This window comes from Marmota flaviventris, chromosome 9, assembly GCF_047511675.1.
Source record: "Marmota flaviventris isolate mMarFla1 chromosome 9, mMarFla1.hap1, whole genome shotgun sequence".
In the NCBI taxonomy this organism is placed as follows: domain Eukaryota; kingdom Metazoa; phylum Chordata; class Mammalia; order Rodentia; family Sciuridae; genus Marmota; species Marmota flaviventris.
In genome coordinates, this window is record NC_092506.1 from 129,019,603 (window position 1) to 129,031,948 (window position 12,346).

Below are 12,346 nucleotides of genomic sequence, written 5' to 3' on the forward strand. Positions count from 1 at the left end.
CCTGGGGCCCGCCTCAGTTTCCCAGGGTGGCGGGGTTGGCACTGCTGGCCATGGCACTACCACTTTGCTGTGTACCAGGCATTTAACTTGTGTGTTTCCATGCTCAGGGTGCACAGAGAGGTGCAGCGCCCTGCCCAAAGTCACACTGCTGGGATGTGGTGGGATGAGCTTCCAATACCCATGCAGGCCTGCGCCCTTCCTGGCCTCTGGTCCTTCTCCCAGCGGTGCTCACAACTGGTTCCCTCAGGTCCTGGTGGGGCTGCTGAGGGTGTTCTGGGACTTGCTCTGAAATTGGATGCAGCAGAGTGTGTGAGTTCCTTGGGACAGGCTTTTTCCATGCCTTTGTCCAATTACTGGAAGGTCTTCCTGTTAGGTGCCCTCTGAATCTGGCTGCAACCAAATAAAACTGTTTCCCCATCTTCAGTGCTATCTTAGGTGCCTTGCCTTGTCCATCACTACAAAAGTATACTTCTATACACTTAAACATTGTTTATGTTTTCATGAAACGGTAAACAGATGAGATTAATTGTGTACTTCAAATAACAAAATATCACTTATTAAAATGGAATAATTTGCCTAAGTTCAGAAATTTACAAGGATTGTTTTAAAGTGTGAATAAAGAAGGAGTTAACAGATGGGAAAGAGAAATTAGAAGGTTCTAAGTATGGATTTAGTAGAAGGAAAATTTGTTTTGGGATAAGAGAGTGTATGTGATTAAGTAAATAAGAGGGTTTAAACAAGTGATAAAGAAGGTCTGTTTATGTTGGCTATATAGGATTCAGTAAGTCATAAAGAAGGTCTGTGTAAGTTGATTATATATGTAAGGTTTTTGAGCAAGTAATCTTGAAGGAATTAAGCATTATACAACTGTGGTTAAACCACAACTGCTATTTTGCAATACTGTAGTATGTTATTTCTTTAAGAGCTAAACTTGATTAACATAAAATCAACTATAGTAATTGTGGTAGTATTACTATTTTTTTGTATATTAAAAAAAAAAAAAAACATTATATCAAGCTGGTGTTCTCCAAACTAAAGTTGCATGGTAATATTAGACTTTTAAGAATAACATATTGGAGATTTATTTATATCATTTAATTTTCTATAACTGGACCTGTTATCAATAATATAAATATGAAGTCCTATACACTGGGTAGAATTCAAATGTAACATCATATTTTGTTAGCTAGTATTCATGTAACATCAAACAACAATATATGTAAACTTTATAAAATGATATTTAAGAAACAAAGATCAACTTCAATACTAGAACACTTTACCTAAGATTTATAAAGAGCCTTGCCTTCCCTGAGATAATGTTCTGCCTACCATCTTACTATATATCAGAATGACTCCAAAGTAGGGTTACTTGATCTTTAAGATCAAGAATTAAAGTTAAATTAAAAAGGCCAAGAAAACCAATATTTGACTCTTGCCCTCTGAGTCAGTCTGAATCTAGGGAACAGGGAACTTCTCTAAAGAGCTTTGCAACTCTGGACCACATAATCTCCTGATCAGGGAGATTAATGAGACCACTGGAGAATGAAAACCCAATCAGTGAACTTGCTGTGAATAGGAGGGTCATTTGAGACAGGAGATGCCCCTGATTCTTCCAAGGAAAGCCACATGGTCAAGCAAGATCTGGACCCATCATTGTGCAGATAGTACTAGCAGAACTAAGAGGCTGCTTTCAAGTTCTCCCACAAGTGATCCCTATGGGAACTCAGCTGACTCTTAATGATAGAAACAAAGTCAATTTTGACCAGCTTCATCTTAAACACCTACCAAAAACAGTTAAGCTAAAACACAGTCATTCCTGGGAGTAATGAAGGACAGGAACAGCTAGAAAAGAGGAGACAGCAACTAGGCCAACAGAACTCCAGGGGTGGTGTTCAGTCAAGTGTGGCCTTGGCTCCTCCCCCTCACAGGACCCCTATTAGTCCTCTTTATGTTTCTCCTAATATAACTCTGTATGTTAAATTGCCTACAGAAGTTCCTGCAAGATCAGATACACAAATTCACCAACCAGCCGGGCAATCAACTACTTCTTTAAGACTACCAGCCCCTGATGCCCAAGACAGAGACCTATGACTCATGACCAACTCTTCTAGTGAAAAACCAGCCTATACCTTAGAGCAAAGCCTGTCCAAGTAAGGGACATGACCATTGTCCTTGGAAAGACCCACAGAGCACTCCTAAGCACATTCCCAACCTGCTAAGTGGTTTATCTACAAATAACAGGAGAGATCTGCTGCACCAGGTGTCCCTGACTCAGTCAGGCTAGGTGGAAACCCATAGTAACCCCCTAGCAGCCACCAATCAGCATGAGACAGGGAAATACCTGGGATGCCAGATGACCCTCCCAGTAATTACATGTTGGGAAACCATGTAATTCGCATGAAAAACCGTCTTGGCTTAAACCAATCAGTTCAAATGAATATTTGTAACCAATCACTTCTACCCAACTTGTTCCCACCAGTGAATGTGCTAATCATGTTTTAAAGTTGTTATTTGATTTTCCTGCAGTGTCTGATGATTTGCTAAGAGATGCTATGATGTATGTGGGGGTCTCTGCCTTCTCCAAAGAATGTATAAAACTGCTGCAAATCCTGGGCTCGGGGCCTCTCAGCATCACCAGTTGCTGTGTGTGTGCAGAGGACCGAGCTAGCTCATAATAAACTCCTCTTTTCTGCTTACATTTATCTTGGGTCTCTGGTGGTCTTTTGGGGGTCCCGAATTCAAGCATAACACTAGCTCTAGAGACTCTTTCCCACCTAACACCCTTCATAACCTCTTTTCCAGATATTACAACCTCTCTTTCACTTCCTAGAAATGAGATCTGCTCTCTGGCAGGCCCACTCTACTTGGTCTGTCTGCTCTACAGCATCCCCACCATGAAGCATCAAACCTAAACTCCCCACACATCAGATGAGGAGCCACCAGTCAGATGAACACTGGCAGATCAACTTCACTCACATGCCTAGGCACAAAAAGCTTCACTACCTACTTACTTTGGTTGATACATTCTCAGGTTGGATAGAAGATTTCCCTACATCCAGGGAAACTGCTGACACTGTCACCTCAATCCTCATCAAGCAGACCATTCCCATGTGAAGACTTCCCACCTCCTCCCAGTCAGACAAAGGTCCAGCCCCCACTTCTCAGGAAACAAGCAGACCAGTGCCTTCCTGCAACATTCATCACCTCAGTCCCAGCACAACCACAAACTGAATTGGACCCTCTTCAACTCAGTCTTACTTCAGGAACTACATTCTCAGTTGTTGCAACCTTGCTGGATGGGATCCCATACAGTCATATTTACTACCCCAATGGTGACCAAGCTTTTAGACATTCTCCCTGGTACCATGTCTCCCACCTGAAAAAGGCACCTGTTCCAAATATCCAGTCCTGGACTTCCACCACGCCCACTAAACTCAAAATTTCTCACCAATCCTGTTCTTCTTTTACTAATCATTAAATTTCTTTCAAGTTTCTATCCCAACCACAGATGGTGCTTTAACATCCAAGCGACATGGCACAAGGATTACACCACCCACTCTCAGTTTATGGGTCAATTGCCCTTCCACTGGCTGAAATTGGGCTGTCACCCTTAACATTACTGGATTCAACAAAGCTACCTCTGATACTTCCTAGAGTCCCTACGACAGGACCAATGGCTGATACCAAGGATCTCCTCTGCCCAGGACTGATTTGATGCCATCGATCACTTGTGGTTTCAAGGAACTTTTATGGACTTTACCCCTGCCAAAATAACTGTTTATAGCCACTGGGTGTTATTTCTGGCTGCTTGGTGTTCCCAGACCTGTCCCTGAACATTCCTCCACTTTCCCCCCTAGGTCCTACGCTGCCCACCATTAAGCAGGATGTAGCCAGAGGATTTTATGATTTCCCCATATCACTTAGAAAAACAAATGGGAGGAATGTTAGGTTCAGGACAGGCTGAACCCAGTTGTATGTAGGACAGGCTGAACGGATGTTAGCTGCAGGATAACACATGACCCCCCCCATTCTTTATCACCTGTTTACATCAAGTCTGAGCACTCGACCCCCACCCATCTGGTGCAACAGAAACCCACATCTGACCCCTGCCCCATATGCCTGAAGGCAGAAGAGGATACCCTTAGCAACTACTGTGTAATCCAATCATTGTCCACCAACAAGGCAGCTTGCAGACCCAGAGACCCCATTAGAATTTGGCTTTAAAAACTCCCTCCTGCTGGTGCCTCCATCTCTTGTTCTCTCTTTCTCAATCTCTTGCTTCACTCTCCATTGCTCTCTCTTTCTTCACTCTCTCTTTCTCTCTCCTCCTCTTTTGCACTGCTGCAATAAAGATCTCTTGGTCACTCCTAGTGTTGTGGTCACTTTCCTTTCACTTCCACCCCTAAACTATCATTTGGCCCTGTGTGAGAGAGCAGAGGTGGGCTTAGAGTGATCTTTGTACTCCAGAAGTGGTGTCACTCACCCAAGGAAAGTGAAATACTGGAGCCCAAGCCTTGCCTCAGGCAAAGGAACGCTTAGATAACCCTTGAAGCATGGGATTCCAGTCTGGAACAGTTGGTTTTCAATCACAGAACCAAGGCTCCTCTCCTTGGTATTGAATGTTTATCAAGCCCACTTTGCTACTGAGCAGTGAGGTTTGTACACAACAGAACCTGCCTACACACATAAGTGAAAGTGGGTGTGATACTTGCACTTACATGTAGAAGAGAAATAAAGGGAGAACAATATATGACATGCATTGCAGTCTCACTTATAACCAGAAACTTCAGCTGTAGTGAAAGACAGCATGTGCTCCAGTGCTTGCACCTGCTGCTAGTGAAGACTTTTGAGTTGGTTAAAAAAAGAAAGAAAGAAAAAGTACTAGGATCTAGTTCAAACAAGAATATCCAAGAGGGAGATGAAGATGGAAACTAGTGTTGGGACACTTAGTGTTGGGACAACCTTATTTAAACTAATAAAAAGTAGAGGCTAGATTGAACTAGGGATGACATGCCAAGGTCAATTACAGGCTGCCTCAGTCTACCCACAGGTTGTACTATGACCCTTCCATGGATCCCTTCAGTTGCCAGTAATAACAAGTAAAATATTAGCAAGATTGTAATTTTTAGATTCATTGGGATGTTATTTATGTGCCATCTCATACTGTTAGCATATATACTAGTCTATGTTTACTCACTATAATTTTAAATTTATGTTGAGTTAATGTGTAGTGTGAAAAAATGAGCACTAATTTTCATAAAGTTTCCTTATTCTCCTGAAGCACCCCTTACTTTGTCTTACATAATTAGAGGCAAGGGGTAGAGTTTCCTATAAAAAAAAACTTTTAAATATTGTGTCTTAAAATAATTGTCATTTAAAGTGGGCTTGATTAAACCATTTTAAGATCAAAATTCTTGTGACCAGATGAATCTTGATGATACAGATCCATCCCACCCAAGCATTGTGTGAAGCCTAGATCTTGGCACCCAAACACTAAATTGGTGTCCCTCAATATATTTGATAACTAAAAATTTTCCTTAAGGACTGTTCTGCCTCTTTGAGAATACTATTGAGAACATATCCATTATCTACTTTATTTTAACAAGAAAGTGATGACAAACAACTTCTTTCTGGGAAAATTATTTTTTCTGATGTGTCTGACATATAAAAAAGGCTATGATCTTGTTTAGTGACACCTTTGTCAATTATTCTAGAATCTTGGAAGGCAAGGTTATGTTTGTCTGTGTTTAATGGGAATTCACATTAGAAATGTTGACATCTAAACACTAATATCATTTTAGCAGTTTGATGTGAGAACAGAGTTGGGAAGTGACAGCCGTGTGTACGATAGTAGTTCTGAGTTGAGTAGAATATACATTCATGTCATCACTTTGGCGGGGTGGGTTACTTACTAGGGGTTGAACCCAGAGCCACTCTACCACTGAGTTCCAGCCCTTTCTCCCCTTCTTGAAATGGCAGTCTGAAACTTGGGATCTTCCTGCTTCAGCCTCCCAAATTCTTGGGATTAACAAAAAAGCAGCACCATGCCTAGCTGTAATCACTTTTAAAATAACCCTTTCTACTTACTGGTGTTCATATTAGCAAATTTGGAAAATGCAAATAGATGTACATACACCAGATCTCATGGTATGACTCATTACAAATTATCTTTTCATTTGAAACACTGCTAGTTATGATAGAGAAAAATTAAAATAGCATTTAGCTCAAGCTAGCTACAATGTAACAAAAATTTCTTCAACTTGTTTAACTTTAAAAAGGATGTTTATTTTGACTTTTTAAAAATCTTGTAAAGTGTTTGTTGCTTATTAGTATTGAAAGGTGCTGTGGAAACATGTAAGTAAAGACTTCTCAGAAGAGAATATATTTTCAATTGTGTAGAGATGTATTGAATCTCTTTGACCTGAGAAGCCAGCCAAATTGAAAATAATTACTTTTTTTTTATTTTGAGCAAGTAAAATTTCCCAGAGTAAAAGAGGTCAGTACTGTTAAAAACACTGTTAAAAATCATTACTTTTTTTTCATATTCACATATTCCTATGTAAACTAAATAAATAACGAGTTACAAAGATATTGAAAATGTTCCAGTTTCTAAGCATGGAGGAAATGTCATCAAATGGACAAAACATGCATGCCTTTTTGGAGTTTTACATTTGAGAGACATAAGAGTTAATTGGAAGAAAAACAAATAATTTACCATACAATTCTGTGGTTTATAATTAAGGCATTTCATTGATTTTTTTAAGATGCACATCTGAGATGGATGAAATCTTAAAATTGGCATGTTGTAACCACATGGAAATTTTTCTTTTGAGTTGAACATAGAATAAGAATGTTCTAAGTGTCTTAAAGGTGATGGCATCTCAGAGAGAATGAAACAGGAAATATATAAATATGTCAGCACATTGGTTAATTTTTAGCATCCAAAACTATTCAAAGGTGACTTGTAAAAAAAGTTACAGATTTCTATATCCTTCTTTTTTTTGGAGGGGGGTGAGTACCAGGGATTGAAATCAGGAGCACTCAGCCACAGAGCCACATCCCCAGCCCTATTTTATATTTTATTTAGAGACAGGGTCTCACTGAGTTGCTTAGTGCCTCACCATCCCTGAGGCTGGCTTTGAATTTGAGAGAGTCTTGTCTCAGCCTCCAGAGCTGCTGATATTACAGGCATGTGCCACCACATTTCACTTCTAAATCTTTCTGTCTAAACTAGAATCTTTTTTTTTTTTTTTTGCAAAGGTCAAGAATGTTTTATTGTGGCTTGGGTGGGGAGGGGAGCTCTGCCCTACCCTGCATCCTGAGCAATTGTTGCGAGCCCAGAGGTGGCAAGAGGGAGGGGGCCAGGCCTGGAGGCTGAATCCAGCTAGCCAACCAGGGCCCTGCCCATTGGCTGCCGGGTGGGGCGATAACCATGGCGACGGCCATTGCTAAGGGCCAGAGCCAATCAGGGCATCACCCGGGCTGTTTCAAAAATCTCCCTGCAGCGCTTGGGGGAGGGGAGGCCAGAGCTGTGCATGGGGGAGGTGAGGTCAGAGCGGCGCGTGGGGGAGGGGAGGGGAGGTCGTGGCCCAGCAGGGAAGGTCCCCCTCCACGTTGTCGCGTGTGGGGCCTGGGCGCTCACTTGCAGCCCTTGGGCACCTTGGGGACACTGGGCTTGTCTGCCTTCTTCAACTTCTTGCTCCCAGCCGCTGCCTTCTTGGCCTTGCTGCTGCTGCTGCTGCTGCTGCCCTTGTCCTCTGTGGCAGCGGCCTTCCGGGGTGCGTGCTTGTTGGCTGTGGCACCCTTGGTGGGTCAGGGGTGCTGCCTGCTTCTTGGGTTTGTGCACCGTTAGCTGGCCGTCAGCTTTTGGCAATTGAGCTTGAAGGAGCCGGTGGCGCCTGTGCCCTTGACCTGCAGTAGCAAGTCACTCTGCACCAGCGTGCACCAAGTACTTGAGGTAGGTGCAGCTGTTCTGCTGGTTGAACCCCGCCACCTTCCTGGCCTCTGCATAGATGCCCACCAGCGACAAGCTTCTGCTTGCTCAGCCTGCGCACGTCTCCACCACTAGCTGGCTGACCGGCTGGTTCTTCTTGCCGCTGCTTTTATGCTTGGGGCCACCACGGCCCTTGTCGCTGCCCCCCACACACACCTCGCAGCCCTCCCCATGGCCCCCTTGGCGCCCAGGAGCTGCAGGGCCTTCTCCAGCTCCACCAACGTGGTGGCCAGCGGGTTGGTGGCAGGCAGTGCCAGGAAGAGGAAATTGGGGCGGGGGGCGCTCAAGGCGCGGGTCCTGGGGCTGGGCGGCAGGGCTGGGGACAGATGGACGAGCCCCATCGGGGAGCCAGGGTGGTTGTCTGGGGCAGCTCTGGGGCTCAGGGAGGGCTCAAGCTCGGTCCGAATCTCGCGGCTGCTGTGGCGCCGCTGCTCCAAAGCTGCCCGCCTTCTGGATGTGTGTGATGCGCTCTGCTAAGCTACAATGTTTTATTCAGAAGATTCCTGTACAGATCTTTCTCCTTGTGTAAAACAAATGGAAGACCAGTGTTCATCAACATGAGGACAATTTTTTGAAAAGGGTTTGAGGGAAACAAACTTCTTGGTGCTTTTCCATGAAAGCACATGGTGGGCAGTTAATGCATTTGAGGTTAAGTTGTTCACACAACACAGGCAGAATTTATGGAATATGGATTATTTTTGTTTCTTAGCCCAATTTCTGAAAGTTTGTAGGTCCACTTATAAGTTTTTTCAAGTGAGACATCCTTAAGTTGAATTTCAATGATTCATAGTTGTTATTGTTTTTATAAGAATGTATTTGAAAACATTTATTTTCTGTGTACAGTTTATGTAGGAAACTAGCTCCATGATATCTCTTGGCTAGGAAGCCTGTATAAGGACTTTTTCCATCTGATACTGAGGACAGGTTTCATGGGAAACTCAACCATATGAAGGTTACATACCTTTTTCCCCCAGGAGGACTTCAGCTTTGCTTATCCAAGTGTGGTCCTATGTCCTGGAGCTTGTTTGAAATGCAGACTGGTGGCGTATCTGAACCTGTGGGAAGAACCAGACAAGATATGTGACTCTCAGACTTGAGGGTATTACCAGGATTGCTGGACTAGTACAAAGTTTCTGATTCAGTAGTCTGGGTGGGAGCCTGAGAATTTTAATTTTAACAAGTTATCACATGCTGCTGATGTTGCTGGTACAGGGACCATACTTGGAGAACCATTATATTAGAGTGTCCTCATTGTACATTTTTCTCCCCTTTCCAAATTTCTTACTCATTTAAATAGCTTTTTAAAAACAGATTTTCATATTCTTTAACTTGATTGAAGGGGGAAAAAGCATTTTTTTTTTTAATGACCACACCAAGATTGCTTTTCAGCATCTAATTTCAGAGCAAAAAATCTCTTTAAACCTTAGTTTTAAATCTTATCTATGGGTGTCTCTTTCTCTTCTTTCTGTAATATTCTTTTTAATGTTTAAAAATTCTTTTAATGTAGATAACATGTTCTTATGGTTCTAAAGTTAAAATGACACAGGCATGCTTGGGAAAATGTGATTTCCAACTGCTTTGCCCCCCCCCCCTTCACCCCTCTTTTTTAGATAACTACCTTTAATTTATTTCCCATAGATGTCAATTGTTTCCTTTTATAGTAGGAGAAATGCCAGTGTACTATATTCTTTTTATATAAAATGTGGTATACTATTTAAGTAATTCTATCCTATTGTTTTTTCTTTATATGCTCTTTAGATTTTTTCCTATTAGTATTTATTTAGAATGAATATAATATTTGTTTATAGAAAACACTTAAAAAAAAAACAGCTGTGTTTAAACAGTGTCTATTAAGTGCCTTGTTTACTTATCCAGCCCCCCCCCCCCCCCCCCGTAGTGTTTGGGTTGTTTCTAGGTTTATCACAGACCATACTATGGTGAACCAGCTTGTATACATATCATTTTATACATGTGCAAGTACATCTGTGGGATACATTCCTAGAAGTGGGATCACCGTGCCAGTGGGCATTGCATTTATAATTTAGTTAAATGCTTCCTTTCTTAGGTGTTGCACCATTTTAAACTCCCACAAGTACAGTTGCTCCTCATTATTCATAGAGGATTGATTTGAGGAACCCTTGGTGGACGCTGAAATACAAGGATGCTTAAGTCTTTTATATAAAAAGCATAGTATTTGCATATAACCTATGCACTTTCTCCACATACTTTTAAATCATCTTTAGATTTCTTAGAAGATTAATACAATATAAATGCCATATAAATAGTTGTTACACTGTATTGTTTAGGGACTAGTGACAACAAAAAAGTTGGTATGTGTTCAGTATGACAATATTTTTAAAAAATATTTTCACCTATGTTTGTTGAATTCAGTCTGAATACCACAGATACGAGAGGGCAGATCTCAGTGTATGAGAGAGTTCCTATTTTTTCTGGGGCCTTTCCAATGTACTGTGTACAACCCTTGAATTTGTTAACAGTTTGATAGATGAGAATTATCAATATAGAGTAATTTAATGTGGATTTCTATCATTTTTAATAAGGCTCTGCATATTATGCTTAAAAACGAATTGTATTTTTTTTCTTGTGAACTCTCTGTTAATGTTTTTTTTTTTTTTTTTCACATTTCTGTTTTGGGTTGCTTTTTTCCCATTATCAATTTCTAGAAATTTGTAAATTGGAGAGATTAGCCCTGTGTGATATCAATTCTAGTTTTCCCCAGATTTTCACTTATTTTTATTTACCTTCACATATTTTGATATACAAAAGTCTTACATTTTTTAAAAATTTTACAGTTTATATTAATCATTATGGTATCTTGATATTTTTTAAAAATATTTCTTTATTTCTATGTGGTGCTGAGGATCAAACCCAATGCCTCACAAGTGCTAGGCAAGCACTCTACCACTGAGCTAAAGCCCCAGCCCAGGTATCTGGAGTTTAAGTCACTGAAAGGCCTCCAAGATTTTTAGAATTTGCCCATGGTTTCTTTTAGTACTTTTATGGTATCACATTTACATTTAAATGTTCAAATTAGGATTTATTCTGGTGTTCAGAATGATGCATAGGTTCAACTTTATCTTTTTATGTGTGCCTGTTATTTTCACCTGTTGCTTTTAGAGCCCTTCTTTGAATCTCTTATGGTGTTGTTAAATTTTGGAGGTATTGGGGTGTCTCTGGGGTTTGTATTCTATTAGTCTTTTTCTTCATATACCAGTATCACATTATTGATTTTATAAAAGTTTTAATATCTTTTAAAACTAGTTTCCCCTTTTTGCTTTTCATATTCCTGGGAATTCTTGCTTGCTTATTTTCCCATGTACTTTTGAACTGTTTTCTCTAGTTCCAGGAAAACAAAAATCTAAAGGAAATAAACATCAGATTAAATGTATACATTTAAAATCTATTTAACTTCCCCAAACTTTTTTTTCAGGTTCTTAATAAAGGTGCTATGAAAGAATGTAAGACAGGAAAATAATTAAATATTTTTACTGTGGTGTTTTATGATTTTACATTTTAAAAATTATTATTATTATTATTATTATTATTATTATTATTATTATTATTATTTTAGTCTGCTTCCTTAATGTGTAAAAGGGATATTGTTTTAGGAGTGTTTGAGTTCATACAACCTCTGGGTAGTAAGGTGAATGCCAATAATGTGGGCTGTTTGAATAATGATGTTTGTCTTTGCCTATCTCTATGACTCTAATATTTTAATTTCTATTATTTTGTCATTTTAAAATGTGGTTCTGAGAAGGAGATTCTGTATTACATTTACTTGCAACATTCAATGAATTCTTTCCTCTTAAATAGGAAGATGAAAAGATTTGAAGTAATTTTGGTGATATAGAGGCACTTCTTTCTCTTAAAAGTTTGTTGTGATTTTTTATTATAATAATTAGAAAAATTTTTACCCATATAAAACAACATAATGACAAAAGTAAACCCTCAACTCCTGCACAAAGAAATGGCCACAATTAACTCACTTTTGGAAACTTATTGATGGATATGAAAGTATATATAAGATTTTAAATACACATCAGTCTCTCTCTATATATGAAGCTATGTGGTAATTTTTATAGTGTTCTATATATATCTCTATTTATGAGTTGAACCTGATGTGCATAATCATGGGTGATCATTTTACTGGCTGCCTAGTTTTTTTTTTTAATTATTTTTAGTTGTCAATAGATCTTTATATATGCAGTGTTGAGAATCAAACCCTGTTCTTCACACATGCCAGGCAAGTGCTCTACCATTGAGCTACAACCCAGCCCTGCCTGCCTAGTTTTCTATTATTTAGAGGCATCATACTTTATCTAGCTACTCCTT